The sequence below is a fragment of the Sus scrofa genome, chromosome 3, assembly GCF_054392235.1.
Source record: "Sus scrofa isolate SSC_HxYL_T2T_F1_AM1 chromosome 3, Sscrofa_HxYL_maternal_Yorkshire_Landrace_v2.0, whole genome shotgun sequence".
Classification (NCBI taxonomy): Eukaryota; Metazoa; Chordata; class Mammalia; order Artiodactyla; family Suidae; genus Sus; species Sus scrofa.
The window spans coordinates 99,916,636-99,941,657 of NC_139385.1; the positions used below are offsets into that span (position 1 = coordinate 99,916,636).

The 25,022-nt window shown below is 39.7% G+C and overlaps 1 long non-coding RNA gene across 1 annotated transcript in view; it reads left to right on the forward strand.

The window, feature by feature from the left end:
• The window catches only part of LOC102167127 (uncharacterized), a 99,277-nt gene that overhangs the window by 42,928 nt on the left and 31,327 nt on the right, over positions 1 to 25,022 (forward strand). Inside the window, exon 2 of the long non-coding RNA XR_002342721.2 lies at positions 678 to 829. This is a non-coding gene — a long non-coding RNA (uncharacterized LOC102167127). The remainder of the gene's footprint in view (positions 1 to 677; positions 830 to 25,022) is intronic.

Here is a 25,022-nt window from a genome sequence, read left to right on the forward strand (position 1 = left end):
ATTTGAGATTGGATGAAAGTATTATTGCAGATTGGATTTTTGGCTAGGATGGTCCATCTAGGTAAAATCAACATTGTCTAGGATTGTTTTTTGGTCACATAGCATGTAACTTTCAGCTATGACTCCATAAAGATAACACAAAACTCCAAACCCTTTACAATCTAAGAGTATTGATTATACTAGCCTTGAGTGTCCCTTGCATGTCAGTGCTTGTGCTAGGCTGTAGATACTACTAAAGGTAAGACATAGTTCCTGCTTTCAAGAGCTTAGACTTCTTGGTAGGATGATGGATGGAAGGACATAAATAAAAGAAAAAATTGAGGTACAATGTTCACATTGTTAGCTTATTCTGACTTTGGTTTGGAGTCAAGGTTTACTGCAAATCTATTCCTGTGTGCAATTTGCCATAGGAAGTTATCCTATGAAATGAGTCTTTAGTTCCTTTCCTGGTAGTTTCAGGAACACATTGCTAGTCTTAGTCCAGTACTTCCCTCCGTGACATCCTGAGGGCCACGTTGGTGTCAGTGATGAATGGATTGGAGCTTGAGGGAGAAGAGGTACAGGGACAAAGGCTGAGGAAGGTGGCAGGCTGGGAGATGTGCTCAAGTGGTGTATTTGTCATAATGAGAAAGTGATAGGGGGTTAAGACTCATCTGTTCATTGATTTACACATGCAGGGTCTCTCCCTGGAGTGTCTCAAATGCGTGCAACATGCATGAATGCTGGACTGGGATCAGTGAGCCAAAAGATGCACAGCAACACACTTGGCTGGACAAGTCCCTGAGGATTGTGAATGGGGAGGACCTATGAGCAATGTTCATTCTAGAAGGTAGGAGACATGGGTGGGTGTTTGGTGAGGCTGGCTGGCTGGCTGGCTCCAGAGTCAGATTTAGCTGTGGCTAAATGACCTTCCGTGGAAGTCCTGCACAGCCTTTTTTTTTTTGTCTCCCAATTTAAGATGTATGTGTTAAACATAATCACATAATCCCAGTTCTGCTGCTCACTTTGAAAGCAATTAGCAGTCTTAAGCTGACGTTGTTCTAGGTGAGCCACAAATAGACCAGAAGGTCATCTTTCATCCCATTTGGGAGGAAGGCATATGTGAGAAAGTGTGACGAGGACTGAAGAAACTAGGGAAACTGACAAAACAATTTACCCTCACTTTTGTGATTGGCAGGGTTTCTATTCAAGGAAGGCGGTGATTTTTTTTTCCTTGACAATTACATTTTACCTTCTCATAAAGAAAAATGATGCTGAACCTGGGTATGGTGCTGTCTGTACTCTGATATTCTGTGTAGGCATTTGCCCCAAGCCCTGGGAAGTGGGCCAGAAGTTAGTGTGCTGGTCTCTGGCTGGGGGTGGGGGTTTACCATTTTCTGGATACAAAGTCCTGTAATGGGAGTGATGATGGGGACAGAGGACAAGGGCAGGCGCCTTCTCCCTGTGAGAGGCAGCAGTGCTGAATGAGACAGCACTAGCTGGCGAGGAGCCAGACTGTGGAGTTTTCCTCTCAGCCCAGGTGCAGTTATCTGATGGGTTGTCACTTTGTCTCCATGCCTCAGTTTGCTGCTGCTCTTATCATTAAAATTGAGCCAGTAATATCTGTCCTACCCTCATTATAGGGCTATTACAGGTTCCAAAGGGAAGATGATTTAAAGTACTCAAAAAAATGCAAGTTGGATTAGAAGACATAGACACATATATAGTCATATTATATGGTGTCAGCAGGGACTCTATCAATTATTTTTACAGATAATTGAATATTATAGCTTTAATTCAAGCATTAAGATTTACCACCCTTTAATGAAAAAAAACTTTCAAAATGCCTATTAAAACTTTTTTATGGCTATTAAAACTCAGGTGACACTGAACACGATAGTCTAAACAAGGAATTGGTGAATTTTTTTCTGTAAAGGATTAGACAGTAAATATTTTCAGCTTTGTGGGACATACAGTCTTTGCCATAACTACTCAGCTCTGCTATTGGAGCACCAAAGTAGCCATAGATGATTAGTTAACCCATGAGTGTGTCTGTGTTGCAAAAGAAAGTATTTATACAAATGAGCATTGGGCTAAATTTGGCTCATATGGGCTGTAGTTGGCTACCTCTGTCCTAACCTCACTTTAAAGAGGTGGGGAAATGTAATTAAACCATTTTCCAGGAGAAATACTGGAATATTTGTGAAGAACATTTTTAGCTGATTGAGAGCAAGCATGGGATAGGCAGCTGGTACAAATTAGCTGGTTTGGAGTGTGGGGAGGTGATGATAATGACTGGGGTATAATGGGAGAAGATAAAGGAATTAACAATGTTTTTAGAAGAGTGATTACTTAGATGCTAAGCTGGGTAACCAAAAGAGTGAGCAGGTAGGGGGTGAGAGTGGTGAACATTGGGGGGTCAGTAGGTTGATGTTTTGATGATGTCAGGCAGTCTTGAAATGGGAATAATAACAATATGAGTGCACTGCAAGGATCAGAGATGGTTGTCAGTAGGCGGGCATTGGAGATTCTTAGGAGTGTTTCCACTATTATTATGGGATTGGGGTGGGGGGTCGAGGTGAGATAGAACAAAAAGCTTACTAGAGGTGAGGAGGTCAAGAAACAGGACATGATGTTGAATGGCTCATCTGTGGAGATATCGAAGGCATTAAGAATGATGCAAATGTAGAGAGAAAGACAGTAAATTGTGTTCTAAGTTCATTGGTAAGTGAAAGGTAGTCCTGAGAAGTCTGTAGGGGCCTAAGGAAGTCTGAAGCTAAGGACTTGAAGTGTTCTCATGAAGGAAGAGGATGATCAGTGGTCTGGAAGGGGTTCTGCTGTGGCAACACTCCCTAGATATGCACTGATGGGACCTAGACATACAAACCAGATTTCTTAGCCTTCCCTGTAATTAAGTGTGGACATGTGATGCAATTCTGGTCAACAGAACAAGAACAGAAGTATGCTCAGCCCTTCCAAACCTGTCCTTTAGAAACCTTCTGTGTGCACTGCCCTTCCTCCTCTTGTCTCCTTGACAGATGCAGAGGGTCCCTGGGGGGCTCTCAGGCTCTGGGGGCTGATGGGTCACTAAAAGGAAGGATTCCTGGGGTTCTGAATCTTGGCTCCTTTTGGTCACTAAGCTGGACTTTCCATGAGCAAGAAAGAAACTTCCACTGTGTTAAGTCCCTAGCATTGCTTACTCTAATGCACATACTCCAACTGTACATTCTGAAGTATGTGAAGTGAGAGAAAAAAGAAATTCAAAAACGGAAACAACCCCAGATCTTAAGAGGGCTTCAAAGGAAGTGGTATCATCTGGGGACAACCAGATGTCTGATTATGATGATAATATTATTGATGCTAACAATGACAGTGGCGATGACAATACCATCACTTCCTATTTGGTCCTAAAGGTGGTAGGGCTTGAGAACTCTGTCCCTGGTGCTGAGAATGCAGTTAGAGGTGGTGATGGGCTTTTTGGGTGTGGAATCTTTTAGCTCATTTCCTGTGAAAACCCAGGCATTTTCTATGCAGACTGCTGTTTCCCCTTCTCTTTCTTTAATTAAAGTATATGTTGTGCCAATTTTCCCTTGTCTCTTTGATTTTGCACTTGTTCAGGTGCGATTTTCAGATCTCAAATGCATACTGATTCAGTATCCTACTGGCTACCTCAGTTTCCCCAGAGATCACCATGGGACTTGGCATTTTCTTCTGCTATTCTTTCTCTTCACAATCTCCTTAAACTTCAGTATCCTTACCTGTGAAGGATACCTCCAAGGGCTTGTATGAGGTGTAAATATAACGTGATTCCTGTGAGTAAATCACTTAGCACTTTGCATCCAGCACATAGTAAGCCCTTGATAAATATTAACTATTATTTTTGCTGTTGATTGTTCAAGAATTTTATTTATCCAAGTCAAAAAAAAAAAAAAAGGGAAATTATTTAAGGTAGTTTTTCTCAAAGTGTGGTCCACAGGCCAGCAGCATCAGTACCAAACTTGTTAGGCCCCATCCCATGCTACTGAATTAGAAACTCTGGAGGTGGGGCCTAGTAGTCTGTTTTAAAAAGCCCTCCAGGTGGTTTTGATGCACGCTGCAGTTTGAGAACCATTTCTTAGATAATTTTAGCAATGTTTTTCTTCATTCTGAAAAAAATTCTTCTAGGGAGAGTCCATTTCATTCTTTAAAATAATGAGAAGAGAAAAACCTCCAAACCATTAAACCTTACTGTCCTCAACTGCAAGCAGGAAGTGGCAGTGTCAGGGAGGGAGTGTAAACCGGGATCTGACTCTGGGAGCTTGGACTGCACACTGACCCTGTGGTTTGCCTTGATTTCACTGACACTACAGAATGTATTTCACAGGCCTGTGAACTTGCAGTGTAAATGCCAGCAAAGCCAGGGTGGCATTGCTGGCATTTAGAGTGCACTACACTGCACAACAAAGGAAATGGTCAGATGGAATTATTTTGCTGTTTGGAGTGGATGTGCTGGTGTAGAAACAGCTGGGCTCCTGGACTCATCTTCTTAAATTGCTTGGTGTCTTGGAGTCTGGGGCCCAGATCCAGAAGGGCTTGTCTGTGACTCTTGGGGATCAATGTCCCATTTGTGCTTTCAATATGGCCTTTGGGCTAGAGTAGGTCTTGAGGTTTCGAGTATTTTTGTTTTTTGTTTTGTTTTTTAAAGCCACATGTCATACATATATACTGGCCAGTCTGAATCTAATTGGTTCTGTTGTTGTTTCTTTCCTCTCCTTGTACCTTGCTGAGTTTTGGAGCTTGGAAAGCAGGAGGGGGCTTATAGCTGATTTCCTTGATCTACAGAAGGGGAAACATGTCCCAAAATGTGACACGGCTCCACCAAGGCCACGCTGTTGCTCTCATTTCCAGTGTTGCAAGGCTATCCTCTCATGTCTCTTCTCTCCATCCTTTCTAATTTGACGTGTCCCTCGGGCACCTTGTTTTGGCATGGATATTCCCTTTGAGAATGGGATTGTTTTGCCGAGTAATGATTTTTCTTCTCTAGAAGTCAAAATGGCAGATTTCAGTCCACTGGTTTTGGTAGTGGCAAGAATTTCAGTACCTGCCTCCGAGTCAGATACTTGGGACTCACGTGTTTAGGTTTCAGGATAAATTTCTTTCTTTCTTTCTTTTTTTTTTTTTAAATGGGCTATTTTTCTTTAAAGGTTACATTCAATTCTTTTTTTTGCTGGGGAAGAACTGGTTGGATTAGTGTGTTTTCTGACATTTGGAGGCTGCCGGCATGGCCGTCAGGGGCAGCCCTGGTCTCTGGGCCATCCAGCTGGTATGCGGTGTTCCCAGTGAGCAGAAAGGAAGCTCACACTAGAGTTTCAAAGGTGGTTGCTAGAGCCAGCTCTGGAACCAGGGGAGGCAATAGAACTCTAACTTTCTTTGAAAGAGAATCTCCTTATTGTTCACTTGTGTTCTTTTCCCAGTTATTTTCACAATTATCTCATACCAGTTTAACTGATGGACTGCAAAGTTCAAGATCCAGTTGCCTGGAAGGGAGCAGGAGAGGAGGGAGCACAGGAGGGCCTGAGGACACATTTGGTGGTGATGGATATTTTCATTATCTTGATTGTGGTGATGGTTTCATGGTGTGTACCTATGTCAAAACTCCTCAAGTTGTCCATTTTAAATGTGCACATTTTATAGAATGTCAGTTAGATTTTCATCAAGCTCTGAAAAAGGGGGTATGCTGTTTTCCTTGTGCAACTAAATCAAGTAAAACACATTTGTTCAAAAGACAACTAAATCCCTCCCCCAGGCCATTCACCACTGTTGTGATAGAGTCAGGTGAGATGTGATACAGAGTCTAGTAGGTTTCACATCTTTGCTCCCTCTTCCCTCTACTTACTTCACCTTTTCCATCCCTTCTCTTCCCTCCCCTCATCTCTTCCCACCCCTCCCCAAAGTCACCAGAATGTGAAAGGCTACATCTGTTCCTGCAAAAGCTATTTTGCAGTGCAATTAAGCATTCCTCACCTTAGCTCCCCAGGAAGCTGGAGGCTTGTGTGATCACTGGCATAATGGATGGGGCCCAAAGCCCTGGCCCAGGTGTGCGGAGGCTGCACACATGTCCACGTGGGCAGGAAGATGCAGCTTTCTGGCGCACAATGTGAAGCTGCCGCTCTCGACGTGAGCCACTTCAGAGCTCAGAACAGCTGCTACCCTCTAGGTGACCGACAAGTCCCGCCATGGTTCACCTGCCCAGGCCAGCTGACAAGTGGAACTGATGCACTGTGGATTGAATAAATAGTTCTGGAGCCATCTCTAGCTTTAGGCTAAGAGAAGAGGTGACCCAGCTCTGTGACCTGGTGGGATTCTTAGAGGATGGAGAGAAAGATGGTTGAGAATTCACATCCATGGGTCTTTTCTGTTCCTTTCAGAGAGCTGGCACGGCTCCTAGACATTTTGCTGATATATAGCACTCATTTCCTAATATGGATATATTAAGGAGTGGAGCATCCGGATGCTTGGCAGATAATTATTGTCTGTCATTTCAGTTATTTAAAAATCATAATATATTTATAATCTATAGGAGTATTGCGCATAATGTCAGCTCTAAGTAGTTAATAAGTACTGCATTAATTAGTGCAGTTTGTCCATTCTGTAGCTGTTTAGAATGAATTACAATAAAATAGGGACACAATTAGAATTTTGGACACCAAGTCCACATTGAACATTTTGAAACTACTGTGTTCTCCTCTGATTTGTTTGCCTGAACATTATCCTATTGAGACCTAAGTTTGTTCTCTAATGAATACCTCTATAAGAGGAAAAATTATATAGACTAACTTTCTTTGTGTGCTTCCAGCTCAATTGTACAACATATTGTTACAAATTGACTGAAACAGCCTGTTTCAGTTTTTTTTCCCTCCATAACCAGCCCTGAAAAGATGAACAGAAATAGCTCTCTTCATGTCAGAAACTTTAATTAAACTATTCTGAAAATAAGTTTGCGGAAGTACTGGCAGGACTTTAATTGAATCACATTTCCTTCTCAACTGTTTCTGTTGCTTCCTTGAAGGGTTGGAAGTTAGGCTTAGCTGTGCCCTCACTGGTAGAGGCATAGACAGTCAAAGTCTTAGGGATTCAGAAGATGGTGACTTTCAATCTTTTGGACTCCTACCTCAAATTAAGATCAGAGCCAGAGGAAGCCATATGGCTTATGGAATGTTCTAAGGGTATTCATGTGAACGGGTCACATGAAATTACTTGATAATCCCTATTTGCATATATATCTCATACATATTTTATATTCTTTGATTTCATTTTATTGTTTAATAAAAAAATACAGCATCATATATTTGCAAGGGACTGCTTTAAGCACTTAACAAAAGTTACTCCTTTAATCCTTTTAACAATACTGTGGGGTAGGTCTTCTCGTTATTCCCATCATACATGGAGACTTAAGTAGCTTTCTCAAAGTCATTGCAGTGAGTTTGAACCCAAAAAGCCAGCTTCCAGAATCTTGGTTGGTGGATACCATTTCTGTCATCAAGATTTAGGGGTGCCGGGAGTTCTCTTTGTGGCTCAGCGGTTAACAAACCTGACTAGGATCCATGAGGCTGTGGGTTTGATCCCTGATCTCATTCAGTGGGTTAAGGATCTGGCATTGCCATGAGCTGTGGTGTAGGTTGCAGATGCGGCTTGGATCCCGTGTTGCTCTGGTGTAGGCTGGCAGCTGTAGCTCCGGTTGCCTACTAGCCTGGAACTTCCATATGCCTCAGGTGCGGCCCTGGAAAAAAAAAAAGGAAAAAAAAAAAAGTTTCAGGGGGTGCCTATTTGGAAGGAACCATGTTCTTTGTGTCTTTTCATACTCACCTCTGTTACCCCAGTATCCTGCCTTCAAATAAATCTTGCTAGTGTGACTGTCCCAACTCAACCCACCCGCCCATGTGCTAATCTCCAAATTGTGTGCAACATTCAGCTTTTCTGTTTTATCCAGAATTATCTAACTTTGCTGGCTTCTTAGTAAAAATTTTTTTTTCCTGCTTCATAAATACTAACTCTTGGGCTTCTCTGCCCTTTTCTTTCCCACACTCCGGCAATCAGTTCTTCTGGAATAATAATAACTGGGCCCTTTCAGAAGTCATTAAGGTAGGAGAACAAAAGTAGAACTAAAACAGAAAAAAAAAGCTTATTAACACTGTACTAAAAGATTATTTTGTTTCAAATCCCCACTCTAGCCCTCCCACACTCATAAAGAGCTTTCTAGCAAGAGATGCCATATTCTCATCCACATATATATTGGGTGTCAGGTGACATGTAGCTCTAAGATTTTGCATTTTTTCAGTTTGAGAAAAATAATGACATCTATGTGTTAGGAGTGAATCTTCCATTAGAAAAATAATCAATATTAAAGAATTTGTAATACAGTGTTAAAATCAAACACATTGAAAAGCCAGGGAGAATTTTTCCAGTATAGCAGAATTTAATTAGCTTATAAGTTGTCTGAATAGCACACAAAACCTTACTCAGAGTGGTACTAAAATGCAACTAGTTTTGGTGTCTGATGTATACTGACACAGACCAGAATGCTCAAAAGCTTTGTTAAATTACCTCTACTCTTCTATTCTCAGTGAGTGAGAAGTTAGTTCAAATCAGAATGAGGGTTATAAAAACCATCTAATCCACTTTTTAAGATAGTTTGCTGGATTTTTCCGGGGAAAAAAAAAAAAAAGAAAACACCTTTTGTTATTAGCAATTCATTTATATGGTCCTGCAAGTCTGGGCCTAACCATTTGTGGTTATTTCACAAGAGTTCAGTCGAACCACTTCTTAGTTGTCTTTCAAACAAATGGGTTGATGTGTTGCTTACAGAGGATCTAAATTTCTCTAAGAGGTTTTGGCCATTGAAAGCCCTACCTTTAAATAACTGTTGATCAATATGTCTTTATAAAAGAGGCTAGAGAAGGTTTGACAGCATTGAATTAACTTGCTCACTTATCTTTACTTAAAAAATGGGGGGCGGGGGGAACCCAAACCAAAAATGGCATTAGCCTATATACTATTGAATTTTGTGAGTGTAACCTTACATAAATCCTTTGGCGAGAAGTGGTGTGTTGTGGGTCAGCTGGGTGGTATCAATTCTATGCTCAGTGCTCCTGAAGACTCTAGGCCATCCCAGGACCCTCCCACCTTCCCTGTTTCCCTCAGTCTCGCAATTTTTGGGACCAGAGTTTCTCCTACCTCCCAGGGTTCTGCCCTGCTTTTCACAGTGTCTGCTGGCTATGTCTTCAACTAATAGGTACTATTGTGATAATAATAGATCCAAATGCCTTGAGAGTTTTCTCTCACGCAATCTGTATTTAAATAGAGATTTCAAGAGTCTCATAATTGTGCCCTTACAAGTGTCTCTGAATGTTGGGTACTTTAAGTAGCTTCTAACATGTTGGACTCTATTTCTCTGGTTTTCCATCCAGTAGTGTACATATTTGGAAAGAGGGTCTGGTATGGCCTTACTGGTTATTAAGATATGGAAATCAGTCCCTTTTTGGTCGTACATAGCTTCCTGAGTGAGGCCCATCATTCAGCAGTCATCCTGACCTTCCCCTGGCCACCTTCCCAAGCTGAACAGCTGGGGACGGAGCAGAATGATCCCCAGAACTCCACTCGAGTGCTTTGGTCAGTGCCCTGTGTCCTGTTGGGTGTTACTCTTGAATCTTAACCCTGCAAATAGTAAACAACTTCAGGTGGCATTGGCTTAGGGCTGAGCCAGTCAGTGATGACTGCAGGGAGACCCAAATATTTTGAAGACCAGACCATGGTGAAAGTTACATGACTGAAAAATACCCTAAGAAGCAGTGTGAGAGGAACTGCAAACTTCATAGCAGTCTTGTGGAGAGAAGAATTAATCATGAGGCATATGTTTGAAAGAGACTAGGCTGCCCCAAACAGACTCTTCTCCATTTCAGGTCTGTTTTTATTCTCTTCTACCGTCTGAAAGTAGGGAAGATTATGTCCTGAATGTAGACTATGATAAGCATGAGCGGTTTATATCTTGAAAAAGTAATTCTCACTGATGTGTAGGTAGCTGCTGATTCAGAATGAGGCCTTGTCTTAGTCACAAAATAGTAGGCCAAATTCTTGGCAGGCTGAAAGTTTTCAAAGAGAATTTCTATACTTCGGATACAGAGATTATTTAAGATGATACTATATATCCATCTGTGAGAGACTGGATGCAGTGTAAAACACTCATATTTATACTTGTAAATATATGGCAGATGGATTTTGATTTGGATACAATTTTAAGGGAGGATGTTTTTATTAGCTTGCCGGTTATATGGGGGAAGCTTGAGGTTCAGGACAATTGAAGTAAAGTGTTACATATGTTACAAAGTGTCCAGCTACTCTTGCAGATATTTGTACATTTTCTCATTGATATTTCCAATAGCATTGTGAAGCTGGTATTATTAATTTAATTATAGAGATGAAGCTCAGAGAGGTTATGTGATTTGACATTCAAAAGTCCTTTACATAGCAAATGTCTCAAAGAATTTCTTGTGTGTGTCTATGTGCATCTTGTGTTGTAGACAAGTTAGTCACATCCACTGCTCTTAGGAAATTTGTGTCTTAACTCCAAATAGACCTTTGGTATTTTTGGTCTTGAATGAGTGTCTTAAACTCTGAGAATCAGAAATGTTTGCTAAGTGATCTGTGGCAATGTATATTGCATGGGATTAGGAAAATATGAGCAGATTCAAGATGTGAAAGGTACTGATGTCATGAGGCTGCCCTTCTCCAGGTCAAAAGAAATTCCTTGACTTCTATCTGTTAAGAACAGGAAGATTTAGATGTAAACATCTTTGTTGAATGAGTGGTCATTATTGTTAGTTTCCATCACATGCAATTTCTTATCCAAGGGTTGAAACAACTCAGTGGAAAAGATTTTTTTCCTTTTGGGGTTGCATCTGCAGTATATGGAAGTTGCCGGGCTAGGGGTCAAATTAGAGCTGTAGCTGCCGGCCTTTTCCACAGCCATGCCGGATCTGAGTTGCATCTGTGACATATGCCACAGCTTGTGTCATCGAAGGATCTTTAATCCACTGAGTGAGGCCAGGGATTGAACCCATATCTTCATGGCTACTAGTCTGGTTCTTAACTCACTGAGCCATAGCAGGAACTCCTCAGTGGGAAAGATGTTAACCTTGTTTTCTTGACAAGGCACCTGAAGCTGGGTGATGCTTATAAATGACAAGGCTAGAATTGGAAGAGATATGGGTCCAGTTCAAAATTGCAGCCTACTATAGCATTTCTGTGGAATATTTCACTTTTATGGATATGAGAAACTAAGGGGCCAGTTTTGACTAGAAACCTGTTCTCCTTTCTCATTTTGAATTAAGTTGAGTACTGAGAGATGAGTATGGGATTTCTAACTATTAACAGTTCATTTTATTGAAGTCAATAATCAGCTATGGTGCCAAGGTGTTCATTGTATCATATTTTAAGGCTCTCTTATAATATGAATACATTGTCAAAATGTCTAGTGCTGGAGAGAAGTATATGAAGATAAAGCAATTGAGAGATAATTGAAGTTGTTAAGCATAGAGCCCTTTGTCTTTGAGACAATATGCCGAGAACAAATACTCTATACATGAAAATCTTCATTTATAAATAAATTACAAACTTATAAGTTTAATAGTTAGACAAGTAATTTTTAAAAACTCATTCTAGTCCAAGCTCCTGGTAAACATAGTTTATTGCATTGACTACATATAAGCTGCTGATTTTTTGCAAACCACTGACTCTGACAGGAACTATGAAGCAGTTCTAATTCAGAGGTCAGCCACTGCAAGGTGATCCATTAGCTCCTTAATCATACAAATATGGCCAAAGCCACACTCCCCTGATACACATAATGGATATGGCAAACAAATTCTGCATGCACCACTGTAGCTGACCTTTGAAAAAACTCTGCTACCCTTGTGGGCTGAAGCTCTTTGTTTCTTTTTTCTTTCTTTTTTTTTTTTTTTTTTTTCCTGTATTGATGATGGCCTTGCCCCCAATATGATACCTTCACTAAATACTGCTTTTATTCTAATTGCTGGTTATTTAGTCACAGGCATTAGAAACAACCAGACAAGTCTTGGAAATTATTTAAATAAGATGTGAAAATGTGATTGAACCTGCAGAATTGACATGGGCCTGGCCTATAGTTCTACTTGCTCAGCTTCCACTGAGCCATCTCTCTCATTGACTAGAGAAACAGGAAATTCTCTTTTGAAACACTTCTAGACCCATGATGAGTAGGGCCCATGAGCTTACTGCATTCTCTGGCATGTGGCCACTGAGATGCATCCATGCCTGCCCATGGCCACAAAGAGCAAGTGAAGTGGGGCCCGGTTCCCTATTCTAACTTGTCAAAGGGACATGTTTCTTTATTACTGAAAACACTTGAAATTCAGGGATTGTTAACATGTCTACAAAGTATTTGCTCAGTGGTTTTCTGTACTAATAGCATCTGTCCAGTTGCATCTCCTCTTCTGTTCTCCGTTAATTTTATTGAACTACTGTCTCTTCCTTTTCGGATGTAGAATTATTAAGAAGAGTTGGAAAAAAGTTACCAGAATATCAGGATTAAGAGGGATAACAGAACACTGGCATGTCTATGTAGACTTGTGGTCGGAAAACAATGTGACATGGGTATTGTAGAGGTAGCATTAGCTTCATTAGCAGCAAGCTACAGAAAACAGCATAGGGTGCCTGAGCCTAGAGGTTATGGGATTCTTCTTTCTACAAGAGTATTCAGTTATAGTCTCAACTCTGTATAAAACAAAACAGGAGCGGCTGAATGTTTTTCACTTCTCCGAGGTCTGTGCCCAGAGTTTAATTGCTCTGTACACTGAGGACTGTGGTCTTTTTGGGATACAGAAGCATAGAATTTGTAATTTGAAGGAAATGTCTATCCAAAACAAGTTCTGCATTCTTTACTATGTAAGTAAGAGGCCCAAGTCAGGAGCATTCATTTTTGCAGAAGGCAGGCAAACAGTCCTGTTTTTATGCAAAAACCAAGGGAGTAAACATAGGAGTATGTTTTGCTTTGGATTATCTTTGATGGTTTAATGAGTCTTTATGAAATTTCAGGTGTATTCCCAATTCTCAGATTTGCCCAAAACTGCATGTTTTAATTACTCTGGAGCATAGAGGGAGATTTTGTTAATCCTTAGCTGTAACACGCTTGAGTGATTTGAATACTTCAGCCCTTTGGCCAGCAGCAGGCATATTCCATTCTGAGGTCACATTAACTATGCAAGGGGCTAAATGAGGACCTAGGAGAATGATGTTCAAAACATCATTTCAGCATAAGGGATGTATTGTTGTTAAGTTAAAGCACTTCGGCAAACTCTCAAAGAAACCCATAGCTTCCTAGAACCTCAAACCAAACATTCATGGCTAAGTCTTTCAAGATGTAAGCATTATTTCTCACAAGTTTTGAGGCATATTTGTTATTTAGTTTACTTTATAAAATATACAAAAAGAAACTGAAGTAAACTTACTGTAGAGTACAGGTATCATTCACTGTAGTCTTTTATCCTTGAAAAATCAAAGTTTACATCATGGGTCCAATTAAAGACTTTATCTTGGGATTCCAATATCCTGAAATATGTTTTGATGACCCTCTTTCTGTCCCCACCATAATTTTTGCTCCAATTTGAAAGGCTCTTCATGTAAGTGGGGGATGAAGGTGAGAATGATCAGAAAGGGAGTTTAAAAATTTAACACGTTATGCTGTTTGCAACCGTGATCGCATATACCAGTTTGAGCTGTTCTGCACAGGACTTAGCTGGGGAACCCACTCTCCAGTTACAGTGGTGCTGTCTGGGTTAACATATTTCTGGAGGTCTCCTTTGAAAATGGCTGTATGTGTCAGTTTATAAACCACACCCTCATTTATTTATATTAACCCATTTTTGAAAAATTCAATTGTTAACCTTATTTACCAGATTTTATTTCCAATAGTGTTTGGCTATTTAAAAAAGACAACCTTGGAAGAGAAAAAAAGTATTAGGAAAAACTGAAGGAGTCTAAACTACGGACCTTAGTCAAAAATAATGACTTGGTTCATTAGTTATAATAAATATACCAGTTAAGATGTTGCTAATAGGGGAAACGGTGTAGAGCCTATGGAAATTCTCTGTATTAACTTTTTCATAATTCTGTAAATGTAAAATGATTCCAACAAAGATATTAAAAAAGGACAATCTTATACCTGAGAGATGTTTTCCTTTTTCTGATACCTCTCATTGTCTGAGAAAAGAAGAAATGAGGAATGAAAGAATAAAGAAACTAACCTTTTCTGAGTATCTATTATGTTCCAGAATTTTATGTATATGTTCTCATTTGTTTTTCATGATAATCCAATGACAGTAGTTACTATTTCAACCTTATAGGGAAAAAAAAGATGCTCAGAAAGTTAAATGATTTGGCTGAAGACAAACAGCTAATATGTGGTAAACATTACAATTCAAACTCATTTTTACCTGAGTCTTAAATTCTTTTCAGCCTGTAATCATATCTTTTCCTTAATAAATATGTCATAGGCTTTGAAATTACTTCCCAAAGAGAAGTTTCTAAAACAACATCGGGGGAGTTCCCACTGTGGCTCATCAGTAATGAACTTGACTAGTATCCATGAGGATACAGGTTCAATCCCTGGCCTTGCTCAGTGGCTTAAGGATCCAGTATTGTTACGGCTTTGGCATAGGCCGGGGGATCCAGCTCTGATTTGACTATTTGACCCCTAGTCTAGGAACTTCAATACGCTGTGGGTTTGGCCCTAAAAAAAAAAAAAAAAAAAAAAAAAGGAGAGAGAGAAATTACATCAGGTACAATTTTTCCAAAACTAGCCAGCTTGAACAGGGTAACACTGATGTAGATAGGAAATTTCTGGCATATATATTCTTCAAAATTAGTCACATTATTTTATTTATTTATTTATTTGCTTTTTAGGACTACATCCATGGCATATGGAAGTTCCCAGTCTAGGGGTCAAATAGGAGCTGCAGCTGCTGGCCTACACCACAGCCACAGCAACATGGAGTAGGAACCGTGTCTGCCACCAACACCACAACTCAGAGCAATGCCAGATCCTTAACCCACTGAGCGAGGCCAGGAATCAAACCTACATCCTCATGGATACTAGTAGCTGTGCCACAATGGGAACTTCCAAAATTAGTCACATTATTTTATAATTAAAATTATTAATTTTCTGATAGAGTCCATAAGGGTGACTGATCTTTCACATTATGTGTGTGCAGCAGTGGGGAGGGGTGGAGGTAGGTGGGATTCTTTTTTTTTTTTTTCCTTCGGGAACAATGGATCTCTTGGACCAAGCCCCTTTCTGAACTTGTCATCAGGCCAAAACATCCCTTTGGTAGAGAGGACTAAAGTGTGAAAATGAGGATGGCTCTAGGAAATGTAGGCCTAAATGTATGCTTTTCTGTTAATGGAATATCCAGGACTTTTGCCAACGTTGTGGCTTATTCAGGTTGCCATGAAGAAATACAGGGGCCTGCTGATGAGGCCAGAGAGTGATCTGCTGGCAGTGCGTTTTCACACCTGTAGTGCATGCCCAGATCCTCCTTCTCCATGGAACTACTCACTCTCCCAGCTGCCTGGCATGGTGGCTGCCGGCTGCTCACAGGTGTGTGTCCCCAGGGACTGCCCTCTGATGGCGGGAGCTGCCCCACACAAGTTTTGCCCCCCACCACCCTTTGGTCTGCCTTCATCTAATGATGGAGAGATGTTGGGATTACAATGGCCTGGTCCCTTTGCCTCTGTTTGGGGCATCTTTGCAGGAGCTCCCCTGTTTGAGAGCTCCCTCTGGGATCAGCTGAGGCCTCATACTTCCAACTTCACCCTTGGCTCAGTTCCGCTTCCCTCACTCTCTCACAGGTGTTCGTCCAATTGGGCTTCTCAGCAAACCATCCATATGCACATCTTATAGCCACTTTCTTGGGAAGAACAATCTATGACACTATCTTAAATGTGTTACCACCCTCTCTCCTTACGGGAAGAATCTGGTATTTATTTTTTCCCCATTTTTTTAAAAAAAAGCTTTAGTGAAGTATAGTTGATTTACAAGATTGTGGTAATTTTTTCAATACAACGAAGTGATTCAGTTTTACATGTACACACATCCATTCTCTTTTAGATTCTTTTCCCACATAGATTATCACAGAATATTGGGTAGAGTTCTCTGTGTTATACAGCAGGTCCCCATTGACCAATCATCCATGAGGTATATACATATACCTCAATGGGCAGAAGAATCCAATACTTGAAAATGTAGACATTAGTCTTTCCAGGAATCCTCTTCTGACTAGGTTAGTGCTCTATTTGGAGCTCCCTCAGCCTCAGTTAGGTACCTGCCCCAGGAGAGCATTTATGTTATCAAACTGTAATTGAATTCTACTTAAATATGCCACAGTAGTCAAGCTCCTTTAGAGAACTTTCATTTGTACTGATTTTGCTCCAAAGATACTTTGTCATGTAACCATAATCATTAATGGGGTTATCCTGGAAACTTTATTTCTTGTTCTTCAATGCCAGTTGATGAAAAAAAATTGGGCAAGGAACTGAAAGAAATGGCATCCTGAAGAAAGAAACCCAGAAAGAAATTCTGAAAACAGCGATTTGCCTATGGATAAAAATTTTTCCTGTGTTACATCTGATTCTGAAAAAGGTGTATATGCCACAGAATATTGATTCAGAATTTTTGATGTTTCCCTTCAACCAAGGAATGAATACCGCAAAACTGGAGGAAGCCTGATTGTGGTCCAAATAATGTAACTATTTTTACACATGATGGAATTGTCACATATGAGTTAATGTTCATAATGGCATCTTCCCTGATGACTTCAGCTCACGGTGCCATTCTTCTTTTCTGACTCTGTTGTCTGTTCATTTATGCCGCCTATTATGAGTTAATCATAGATGAGTCTTGAATACATTTGCAGACAGACTACTGGGGAGTCTCTGGTCATAGGTACCTTCAACCAGGGACAAATTCAAGCTAGATCCAAGAGTCTCCTCAATGAGATACATCTCTGGTTTCCTGTATCTCTATGGTTTCTCCCAAACAAAGCCCTAAGTTATGATGTGGACTTCACAGTCTCATAGGGCCTTCATTTATGAGCTTTCCAGCTGCTTCCTACCATGCTCAGTGGGCTTAGAGTCAATGCTTTCTCTCTGTATTGTTTCTCTCTTTCAAGGCTTGTGATAGGTGTATTATCTGGCTTTTTCCCTCTGAAACCACTCTTATTGCTCATTTACTTTACTTCCCAATTTTGCTTACTGCTGTACTTGGTGATCTATATTTTTTTGTGCTTTTTTCACTATGAGAACCCTGCAACCCAAGTACATGGGGGAGAATTTGCTCTGTAATGATGGAATGCAACTGTGTAGTCAGTTTTGCTTTAAACTTCCACCTGGTTTGAGAACCAGCTAGATCTAGTTAAAGTTGTTAGTCTGCTTTATTCCTGGAGGAGTCTTAAATCCCCTCTCAACCCTTTATACTAGCAATGCTCTCTTCATTACTGCAATAATTTAAGAGCTAATAAAGAGAAGCAAGTAGTTTGTGTCTTATCTAACACAAAGCCAATTTTTCTTACTGCTAAATCATTCCCATGAAACATTATATTCAGTCCCATAACCACTTTTCTATTATATCGAATACCAATAACTCTCTTTGATTGATGTTTAACTCTTCACATATGTCTCTTGGTGTCTTAGAATAAATGCTCATTGAGGGAAAGATTCTTGCCTTGTATATTTTAAAAATCTTTCGGGAAGCTTAGACTGCTGCTTTGCATATAAGCTGCTGAGCTAAATATGCTTTATTATATTTAGCATTCAATTCCACTTCCTTTTTATTCCTCCAACCAATTCATGCAAAAAGGGCTGTGAGGCAAAAATGACATTTCTTAGACTCCTTTTTAGCTTTTTGATGGATGTGATTTACATTCATGCAACGAGATGTAAATGCATGAGATTGTAAGGGAGATGGAGGAGGTCTTTCTACAGAGGTGTCAGCTGACATGCAAACTCCTAAGGATGGAGACATTTTCAGCATCCAGATGCCACGTTCCACTCTGTGGACATCAGCTTACGAGTGTGTGGCACGCAGATGGTTATGGCAATAGTTCAGTAATCTCTGGGTGACAGTTGAGGGAGCTTGGTCTTGAAGAAAAAAAAAAAAATCCAGTCCATGGGAGCTCTCTGACTTTTCTACCTCTCCAGCCCTTTCAACAATTTGGAAAATACCAAATTCCCTATTTAATTCCCTTCTAATTGAAACATGTAGGGTGTTTTCTATTTCTTGTACTGAACTCTGACACAATTGCTCAGCATCATTTGTTGATGTGGTAAAAATACCTCATGCCTATCCAGATTACACAAATGAAGGTTTTACATTGTAGTTCTATTTGCTTTTATGTGTCTAATTTCTGATGGACTATTAAGGCTTTAAAAATGTCAAGGACCCATCCCTATTCCTTTAGTCACTTTAAGGGGCAGAGTGAGCCCCTATACTCTTCAAAACAAGAGCAAACAAGTTCAGTTTGTCAGTAACAGAATTATAGCAAATAGGATATTAAAGATAGTAGAAGTTTTGAGTTTAAAAATCCCGATTTTTTGTTGGTAGGTGAACCTTTTCAGAATCTGAAATTTACTCAACACCCCAATTTAACAGTGAACAGGTGATTTCATTGGTCACTAGGTTTATTGAAGCCTAATTAAATCTCATAAGTGCTTTCAATTGTGTCATACAAATCCATATTCTATTTAATTTTCTGAATGTAATTTTACATATAACAGGCTTATCATGGGAAGAGCTCAAAACACATTGAAAGATGAGGATTAATAAGGCATGAATCATAAATCATTTTACTCTCCCCAACTTGTACTTCTTATTGTGGAGTTAGGACCACATCCCAGTTGTCTTGATTCTTGTCCACTGTGCTCTCCTCCACTGGGCTTCCTTTTGTACTTGGTCTCTTGGGTCTGTGATTAACTGAATACTTTAATTTGAGCCTTCTGCCATTCTTTCTCATGCATGTCTTCCCTTTGGGTCTGTAAATGAGAACTGCATCCACTGGCTTCGCAGCTTCAGCTCTTGTGAGTTTAATCATGGCTGCTAATATAAACATGGCACTTTACAAATATCTTTCACAAAATTGAATTATTTGAGCCTCTCAGAACCTATGAAGTAAGTAAGGCAGGCAGGTATTATTATATATCAGCCTCATTTTATAGACTAGGAGAGAAAAATCTGAGAAAGAAACAGACATTTTAAAATGAATGATGGAATCAGTTTGGATTAAAAAAAAAAAAACAACTACCTCTGTATTTGAAAAATATTTGCTAGAAACTTGAACCATTAGGTCCAAAAATTTAAAGTCAGTGTATTAAAATGCCTAAGCCTCAAGCTAGTCTGTGGTAATGAGTGACATGGACGTTGATTAACTGACTTGCAAGTTAGCTCATCTATAAATCAGAAAGAAGGTAAGGAAGATGCTTTGGGGGAGTTCCGGTTGTGGCTCAGCAGTAACAACCCCAACTAATATCCATGAGGACGCAGGTTCAATCCCTGGCCTTGCTCAGTGGTTTAAGGATCCAGCATTGCTGTGAGCTGTGGTGTAGGTTTCAGACGTGTCTTGGATCCTGCATTGCTGTGGCCATGGTGTAGGCTGGTATTGCAGATCCAATTCAGCCTCTACCTGGGAACTTCCATATGTCTTGGGTGCGGCCCTAAAAAAAAAGAAAAAAAGACAATTTGCTGGAGAATGTATGAGCTTTTGACAATCTTAGTAATCTAGGTTTTGCTTCCAAGGTGGAGTTCTTCCAGTCTTTGGTTTCATGGACTGTTCTGGTACCCTCACTTTTTGTTCTTTACAAAAAGATCATGTCTTATTCATTTGTAAACCAAATTCCTCGAGTAGGGCAGAGAACATAGTCAAATGTCCACTAAGCTATGCTACTGGCTCTTATTCCAAAGTTCCTCTGAATTAATTCATTATCTTTAGAGGTATTGTGTTGAATGTTTAACCTCAAATGTTAATGTGAGTCTCCAGCCCTTCATTTGATATTCTTTCCTGGTATAAAGCAATCAATTTTTCTTGTCATGATGGTTCCTTATAAATGCTTGCTGTTTATTCCATCTGCTTCCATTTTTCTCTCTCTCCTTACACATTTAATTTACTCTTAAGACTTTATTTTCCTTTTGTTAGATGCCATTGGTAAATAACAAAGTATAGATAGACTATGAGTGGAACATTTTCGCCCTCTGTTCTAGACAAATGCTTTTTAACCAGAATGTTTTAAACATCAAGTTGAGATGAATAGATGGAACACTGAGTCATTTCCCCAGGGCTTTGGGAGAAATTGGTGCTATGGCAAGGGCTTGGCTTTTCCCTCCATACCTGTCATACTTGCGTTGTGGTATAATAGGGTACTCACTGCTCTGGCTCTTCCAGTCAGCTAGAATGGTTGACAACTGGTTGACAATTCTGTGAGAATTTTTAAGGGACAAGAAAGAGTGTCCGAGGCTGGCTCTAACATCTTCCTGTTGGTGTTCCATTTTTGTGCACCTCCCTCTTTTCAAAGAAAAAAACCCAGCTTTTTCTCCCAGAGTCTCACCAAGAAGGGAATTCCTTTTTGGCACCTAAGTTATGAGCATTAAAAAAAAAAAAAAAAAAAAGTCTCCTACTGCCACATCCTCACAAAGTCTAAGAGAAACTGAATTGGCAGTAAGTATAGCATTTATTTCCTTCCTCCTTCACTGAGAAATTCCCAGAGGATCCTTGCCTCAGAAATACAAGCTTGAATTGTGCCCACTCCTTGTTACTAATGCTCACTAAGAGAGATGGCAACTCTAAAGCAAGCAGCTATTAGCAATGGCATTTGGGCTGTGAGTGGTTTGCAGATGTTGAGAGTGAAATATTTCAAAATGGGACTGAGTGGAAAAGCAAATTCAAATTGATAAGGGGGCTGTACATGTGCTTCATTTAACTTTAGACAGACTTTTGACTGCTTGTGTCATATGCAAATGTGTACAACAATGCTTGAAATTGGATTTCCATTTTACTTAATTAGATTAGTGCAAGACCTGCATAATAATCAACAGTTGGTAGCCTTGCTACTATTGGAGTTGAGAACCTCAAAATGATTGCTAGTTTTGAAGTATGGTCTCTCCTCTGGGAATGAGGTCAATTGGCTGATTTTTAGTGTAACTAAGGTTGTTTTACTTGTATTAGTGTGGTTCAATTAAAAGAGCTTATTTTTTTTTTTTTTGGAGTAGGTAGACATAAAACTAGAATGCGTTTTAAAAATTCTGAGGAAGTAATTAAGGAATTTTTTTCCTAATTAAAGACTGCCTCTCTAAGAAAAATAAGTTCAAGTCCTATTTTTTTCCAAGTTTTAAAGGAAATGGGTAAGGAGACCTCACTGCATGTTTTCTCTCCAACATGAATAATAGGAACTTGAAATCCATTATAATTACAATTAGGGTGTTTTCTCTCCAGGTTTGAGATATCTACAGTGTGTGGCCTGTAAAGAGAACAGCTTTACATAATTACAAAAGACAAGGAAGATTGGTTTCAGAAAAGCCAATAGTGGAACAGACGATTACACATAAAATTCTGGGCAAGAAGACAATGGCAATACCAAGAGAGAGAGAGCTCGAGAGAGCGATACTAAGAACCCATTCAGAAATCAAGAAAACCCTAATAGCATTTATCCAAGCAGAGAGCAGCTCTGCAGTGTTCTATTAAGCAAAAGGAAGGCAGATGTTCCATCTTGTCCCTGTTGGGAAGATTTTCATTTGTAGCTGGGTGATGTTTTTAAATAAGGCTTTCCTAAGTACTGTTTTGTAGAAGGAAATCGAATTTCATGACAGACAAAGAGGAGTTTGGGGCCACTCTGGTAGCTCTCAGATGTGCAGTTCAAACTTTGACTTAAAAGGAAAATGAAGGAATGGGAAAAGTTCAAGACTTAGAGTTAAGGACTTATGCCTGCCTTTGCCATTAAGGCAGGCTATCTACCTTTTCATGCTCCAGTTTCTTCATTGGCTGAGCAGATTATAATAACACACTGTGACTGTGAAATTGGTTGGTACACCTCTTAACTTTCCTGCATCTCAGTAGTTTTATCTGTAAAGTGAGATTGTTTATGACTTTAGAGAATATCTAAGTAAGGGGCCTTCATTTTTCTTGCAAGCTAATTCTCAATTAATTCCCCATTTTTCACACTCTATGGTCCTGCTATTTGCCTTTTATGTTTCATGGAGTATTTATGAAGATTAAATAGGACCACGTACAGGTCAATGCTTTAAAGGATATTAAGGGCTACCTAAAAATCAGAGTGGAACTTTTTATGGTTAATACAGCATCTGGTTTTGAAGCAAGTTCCAATTTTTGGTCACAATGTCTATAAACCATATACCCATTCTGGGATGGGATCCTTGGGGAACATTTCTTACCCTAGAATTAGTGACATAGGGATAGAATTTGAACTCAGGTCAGTACATTCAGGGTCTGTGCTTCTGATGACTATCTGTACTGGTTGACAGATGACTGTCATTGAAAGATAAACTGAGGCATGTTAAAAATGTAAGGATTTGAGCAAAAATTGATTTGAATTGGGAAGCATCTGACCTAGTGTTAGAAAGGGGCTCGAAGAGCCATACAAAATGAAAGACTTTTGTAGTCAGAAGGAAGCAGGAACAAAGGCACTATATTAGGCAAAAAAATGGGTTTGTTATTGCAAAGTTATTTTCCTTTAGGGGATGGCAGGGATCTATCTGGCAGACCGCTTAACTAAAACCTATCGGGTGATTCCTGATTGATTGGTTTAAGATTCCATTTCCATTTCGGGGAGAGCAGAAACTGTAATTGAGTTAAATCTTGGTTTGGTGATGTGGTGCTTAACATAAGTGACTCCATTTTGTGCTTGTTGTCTTACTTTCTAACAATTCCTCTTTTTTGATCAGACTCTCAGTCTGAGAGACTTGATAAAAAACTATAGGCACTGGTGCTACTCCCAGCTACTTCTCTGGAGTTCTTGTATTAAGTTGGTCATTTTCTTTTTTTGTTCCATTTCCAACATTATATTTTCAGAGACATTATTTGCATGGTGGCTAGTGGCCGTAAACATGAATTTAAAGCTCTTGAGAGAATACAGTGCCTCAGGAAGACTGCTATGATTATTGTAACCAGGATAATTCCCAATGTCTGGAGTATACTTTGAAACCATGGTCTCAAAGGCCTAAACTAATCATAATCAAATAAGTTAAAGAAAGACCCCATTGAAAGAGTCTGTTTCTGTCTTTCTTTCTTTCTTTCTTTCTTTCTTTCTTTCTTTCTTTCTTTCTTTCTTTCTTTCTTTTTCTCTCTTTCTCTCTTTCTTTCTCTCTCTCTCCCTTCCTTCCTTTCTTTCTCTTTCTTTCTTTCTTTCTTTCTTTCTTTCTTTCTTTCTTTCTTTTCTTTCTTTTCTTTCTTTTCTTTCTTTTCTTTCCTTTCTTTCCTTTCTTTCCTTTCTTTCCTTTCTTTCCTTTCTTTCCTTTCTTTCCTTTCTTTCCTTTCTTTCCTTTCTTTCCTTTCTTTCCTTTCTTTCCTTTCTTTCTTTTCTTTCCTTTCTTTCTTTTCTTTCTTTCCTCTCATCTTTTTAGAGCCACATCTGCGGCATATAGAGATTCCCAGGCTATTGGGTTGAATCAGAGCTGTAGCTGACGGCCTACACCAAAGCAATGCCAAATCCAAGCCACGTCTAGTGACCTACACCACAGCTTATGGCAATGCTGGATCCTTAACCCACTGAGCGAGGCCAGGGATTGAACCTGCATCCTCATGTGATGCTACTCAGATTCGTTTCCACTGAGCCATGATGGGAACTCCAAGAGTCACTTTCTTAAGCTCATGGTTTGTTCAGTGATCCTAAGTAGCTGAGTCTCAACTTCCCCAGAAATGTCAATCAAAATGCAGCAAGTCCTATTGGCTATACCACAAACACCTCCTTACTCAGCTAAATGATAATCAAAGGCTATCCTATTATCAAGAACAGCCATGTCCAGTGAATTCTAGGAAATTTTGTTGGGCAGCTCTTGCTTTAGCAGTAGATTCTGCAATATCTTCAAGAGTTGAGAGGTTCCTGATCATAGCCACATTTGCACTTACTCATAGCCATGGCAGAAGGAATCTGTCAGAAGAAACTAATTTTGAATCCTGACTGCCTCCTGGCAATTTCCATTTGAATCTGTGGCTCAGGACTGGAAAGATGACACTTAAAGGAGATGAGTAAAATTTAAGAATCTATGAACTACACAGATGGTTTCATTCTGGTTACCTTTATATTATGTCCCTTTATTTGTGCAAAGCATGGCTGTAGGTTTCCCCCAGGTTTGGAGTTGTTAACCAGAGGCAGAGAAGTAGGCTTACAGGGTTAGGGAGCCTGGGCATGATGGAGAGGAAGTTGAGTTTGTTCCGGTGAAAATGAGGCATTGGAAATCAGGGATAAGTTAGTGATGGGCAGGACTACAGGGTTACCAGCATTGTGGCAAATCCAACAGTAGTTAGCAGGTTGGATTATTTCACTGTTGTAATGGCCTGAGATATGTGAACTATGGCATTCTCTTTCTTGGTCAGAGCCAGAAAAAAGTTGAATGAAAGAATTATGGATTCCTTTATGGTGTAGAAATTAGGAAAAAAGAGAGAGGGAGCAATGGAAAGAAACATTCTTATTCCTATGTCTTGGAACATGCAGTCTACCTCCTTGTCAGCTACTTCTTTTCCTAGTCAACTTGATTTGGAGATATCCAGCATGTTCAGAATCAGACGTTAGGTATAGCCTTCTTCAGTTGTGAAATATGCCTGAAATTTCGACATCTTGTAATGTGGCAGCAGTATCAGTGATCAAGATTAATTGATAGGTTCCTGTCTACCAATCTCACTTTTGCAAAAGCCTCAGAGTTAAACATAGCTGTCTGTAAATTTTTAAGACAGAAGACTTAAAAGTGCCCAAGTTAA